The sequence below is a fragment of the Pongo pygmaeus genome, chromosome 17 (assembly GCF_028885625.2).
Source record: "Pongo pygmaeus isolate AG05252 chromosome 17, NHGRI_mPonPyg2-v2.0_pri, whole genome shotgun sequence".
Taxonomy (NCBI): Eukaryota; Metazoa; Chordata; class Mammalia; order Primates; family Hominidae; genus Pongo; species Pongo pygmaeus.
Window position 1 is genome coordinate 82923523 of NC_072390.2, and position 4975 is coordinate 82928497.

At 39.8% G+C, this 4975-nt stretch overlaps 1 pseudogene; it reads right to left on the reverse strand.

Annotated features, from left to right (window-relative positions):
* Positions 1-442: 442 nt before the first annotated feature.
* LOC129018796 (myotubularin-related protein 14-like) lies at positions 443-1537 on the reverse strand (annotated as a pseudogene).
* Positions 1538-4975: the final 3438 nt, after the last annotated feature.

Below are 4975 nucleotides of genomic sequence, written 5' to 3' on the forward strand. Positions count from 1 at the left end.
TGTACAGTCTATAGCCTTTTCATATAGGCTTACTTCTGTTAGTAATATGCACTCAAAATTCTGCCATGTCTTTTCTTGGGTTGATAGGTTGTTTCACTTAGTGCTGAAAAGTATCTTTCGTGAAGTGATGCCCTCCACAGGGCCACGGGAAACCTCACACAGTTTGGAGAGTTGGGGAATCCTGGCAAAGATTGGGGTGGGTGGGAGGCAGTGACAAAAGGGGACCGCCATTACCAGTAGGAGGCTTGGGTTGGGCAATCCTGTCCTTGGTCCTGATCAGTTTGGGGGCAGCCAGATGTATGATGGAGAAGGAGAATTGAAGCAATTTCTCCTGACCTTGAAATACCCCTTGGCTAGGCATGGCTTTCAGTCAGTTCAGGGCCTGTTTGAGCAAGGAGCAGAAAACTATCTTGGACTAGCTGCTTCACCAGGTCCAATGGCATCAGCAGGTCCCAATGGCATCAGAGGGACAGGGAGCTGTGCTGCTGTATGTGGCCAGTAAAGCTCAGTGCACTCTTGCAGCTGAGCCGCCCCATAATTCAGGGCTGCAAGTCTGGGTTTGGAGACTTCCAGGGGGCCACTACCCATTCTGAAAAAGTTGTTGCAATGGCTCAAGAATGAGGAGCTTGAAGACGCTGGCTTTTGCCAGCATCTGTTGAGAAGGTAGGTCATGCTCCGAGGGCTGCAGTCAATTCCAGAGTATACTTTGTGGAGAGGACAAGTGACTTCTCCAAGCTGCCTGAGTCTGTGATCCTTCTAGGAATAGCTCCACAACCTCATAGGTGACGCTCTCAATGAAGACTGAGGGCTCTCCATGACCAGGGAGAAAAGTCCCTGCCAAGGCTGGGATCCCTTCGTCTCAGCATACAGATATCCTCCTTGGTGAAGCCTGCATCCCAGCCTGACAAACTCTCACCTGTGTGTCTTCAGGGCAGAGAACTCCTAGGAAATGATAAGCTTCAAAAACTGAAGTGGAAAAAATCTCCCATCCTTTGCTTACCCAATCTACCATCATGTGCCCAAAGAGGAACTAGGAATAGGCTGTGGGTAGGTGAAGGATCTCAGCAGGCTTTAGGGATGTGTGGATGAGCCCATCAGCCCACAAAGAAAGGTGTAGAAAAGAGGGATGTGATCCCAGACTGATATACCAGCAGTTTGCTCTCATAGTTGCTGTTAACTACGGAAACCAACAGTTTGGGGTAGTTTTGTGTTTGATGCAGCAGGTCCCACCACTGATACTGGCTCCAGTTAATGTTCAGAGAGTGAGTCTATGAGTCAGGTGTGCTCAATGGGACCTTGATATAATCCTGCTTCCAGTTAAAAATTTGCCTTTCAGCCATGTAATTCAATCCTTATATTCCTTGCGAAATTCACTGCCCGAACACAGGATGCAGAGCAGAGTGAAGTTGGCACAGCACTGGGCTTTGTCCACCTTCTCAGAGGAGGTCCCATTCAAGCCAAGCTTTACTTTCTTATTCTCTGCCATCAGGTCACAGATGTATTTGACTGATAGGTATTGAAGCAGCTTGATGTCACAGCCTCTAACTTCCGAAATAGATGTGTATGGACACTTCAGAGCGCAAATTCCTCTTCCGTGAAGTCCCCTGCATCTGTCCAGGGAGCACAGGCACCCTCTAAAAAAATATAGCTGTAGCCAGTGGATTCATGCAGCTGCCTCCATTCAGCCAGAGGCTGACCTGCCAAGTTTTCTGGCCCTTGAATAGGATTACTGGGCAGACAGACTGTTCTCTACACCTGACCATCTTGCTGCACTTGATGAGGTTTTGCAACTTGCTCATTTGCACAGTGTTCTCAAAGTGTCCATTTGATCTATTGGTATGTATCCAAGACCTTCAGTTCCATAGTGATGAGATGAAGAATTCAAAGCAGGACTTGTCAATTATGAGATTATTATCATTATTCCATTTGGGTTATTGGTGGGAAAATTTGACACTTAGCAGAGCAATATTGCCTTTGGCTAGGTATCAAGTAGTCTTCAGCATGAAGATAGTTATTTAAACTATGGGATGAAATGGTAGCCTCAGGAAAGAGAATGAGAACCAAAGCCAAACTTTGTAAATGTTCGCATTTATTTGGCATGCTGAGAATGGGAATCTTGAAAAGAGATAAAGGAAGTAATCAGAGAAGTAGGAAGAAACCAGGTGACTGATGGTGGTCACTGACTTGAGTAAAAGTGATTAGTCATAAGTCTTGGAATATGAAGAGAAATACAGATATTTATAAAATATTCTGTTCATCTGGTCACAGAAATGCTACAAATTTGTATATGTAAATGAATACTTTCTATTGGCATGTAATTTTAATTTATATACCACATATAATTTCACTAATGTTGAGTAGAAATAGCATAATAGATATTTAGACATTGCACTGACTTCTAGTCCTTTTTATGCAGTGTGTATTTTAATATATTAATTCTTTGAAGGCAAAATATACAGTGAAAAATTTTTCCATGTCAGATATTTCTGCAAAAATTTATTTTAGCATTTTGTGGCTTTGTGATAATTTGAATAAAAAATATTATTTATGTATTGGTTTATTTCTGCCAAATACCTGTAATAACAAATTAAAATATAAGAATAGTTAAAAAGGAGAGAGACAAAATTCAAGTCCAGGATTTTCAAAGCAATAAAATAATTATTATGTAATTTAATTATATTAAAAAAATTATGAAGAACTTACTGTAATCCAGGCTCTTGGCTGAATAATTTTCATAATTTATCTCATTTTATTTTCATATATGTATATGATGAAAAAAACCCTCTAGTGTTATAGATTTAAAATCTGAGGCTTAGATAGACTGGGTAATACAATCAATGTCTATAGCTAGTCGGTGGTGAAACCTGGGAAAAAACCCAAAACTGTGATAGAAGTCCAAAGCATATGCTGTTAACCAATACATTATAGCACATTCCCCAACAATAGGACAGATAAGTGGAAAAAGAAAACACTCCACCTGACTCATAGTCTCTCTAGATATCACAACTCTTTTGAAGCAGAGCTTTTGAAAAAAGAGGAAGGAGGTTCTGAAGGTGGAGGAGAAATAGGAGAAGGCATTTTTTTCTTCCTCAACTCTCAGTTCCCTGAATGAGCAGATGGTATTTACGATGACAGTGAAATTATTACACATTTATCCTTCCAACATATTTAACTATGTAATTAATTTGTTAAATCAATTCAAAGACAGCAATTCTGCCAGTGTAGAGAGAAATTATCCTATGAGAGAAGCCATTGGAAGTGGGAGCTGTATGCCGATCTGCTCTGGGCCTATCTTAGTAGGGGCACCTATGACGAGATGAAAACGAGATACACCGAAAATATAAATAACAATTTTGTACAGATGATGCTTCATTAGAGAAAATGATAGGCTTTAAGGAAAAAGCATTGTGTAAAGACAAAGAGAATGACATCCAAAGGCAGCACATTGTCTGAAAATTATCCAAGGCAGGATCCACACATAAATTCAGTGAATCATTGGGAAGCTTCTATAAAATGCCGTGAAGTATGCTTCTCTGAAACACAGAGGAACAAATAATTTGGGTTAAAAGCACGCAGTGTAAACTGAAAAGATAGCAAAGTGAGCTCTAAATTGAGGAATGATTTAAATGGTTTCGAATAAACAAAAAAAATCATTCATGAAATCAAATATGTATTGGAAATAGTGAATGCTGAATCAATATTACAGAATCAGTGGAGCAGAGGACACACTTGGAAAGCTCTCTCTGGTTATGTACAAGGAAAAGAGCAGTACACAGAGAGGAGATGGAGAAGACAATATACATCTGAAATAGGAAAATTCATTATGTTCCCAAAGAAACAAATATGTCTTAGAAGGGCAAAGTGAAAAATAAATCATTTTTAAGTTTAAAAAATATTTAAAGTTTATAAAATATATAAAAGTGAACATTCAGTATCTACATTTAGCAGATTCTAAGAGCTCATCATGTTTCAGATCAAGTGGATATAAAGGGACCACACTGGACATATAAACAGGCACCACAAAAATATTATAATTATAAGCAAAAAATCCTGGATGCGGCCAAATTAAATAGATATTTTGAGTCTTCACTGGCATTCACTAAAAGGTGTCCCCAGCTCTCTTGCCCCAAATGTAAGGAAGAACTCAGAAATCAAGTGCTTTGGAATTCCAGAGGGAGCAGGAGGCTCTGCAGGCTCCAGATAAGACCACTGATATTCGGCAGGAGGAGAGAGTCATGCATTTCCTTATGTTGATGACAAAAATGTCATGCCAACTATATCCTCCATTCCCTAACTGCAGTGCAAAGAGAAATCCTTGGAACTCCTTGAGCTCTGAGAATTGGGAGCAACCTCAGGGAACCAGGTGCTCCAGGTAAGATTGCTCACATTCTTCTGCATGCTCCTGGGGATGTCCCAACTTGGCCACTCCTCTCCGCCAATGTTCAGCCAATATGTTCAGCCACCTCCTCAGCTGCTTTTGCCTGGAGACAAGCAGGACAAATCAGACAAGGTCTCTGAGCTCTGTTTCCAAGGTCAGTTTTCATTTCTCAATCTCCAGTCACATAAGGTTTTGTATATCTTTTTGACCAGTCTCCAAATTCTGAAATCCTTTCTCTATATCCTTTGAAATTCAGAAATCCTCTGTATTTTAAAAGTTATCTCTGGTGTTCTCTTCTGCTTTCTGATCCAAGTGAAGCTTGGCTCTTTAATGATGATAGACTTCACCTATATCATTCAAGGTGTTGTTGGGTGTTGAGTGTTGAGTATCTACCAAAAACTTCATCATATTTGACTGAGGGTATGGTACATACCTCTGTTGTCTTCATTGCCACTTTCAGATTACTTTCCTTCCTCCTTACAAAGTAATTGATTAATTGATTAATTAAAGTAGTAATTTTTAATATTGTATCATTAAACTATACAACCATTACAATATTATACAATTTATCTCCCAACTTGCAAAGACCTTCTTCAC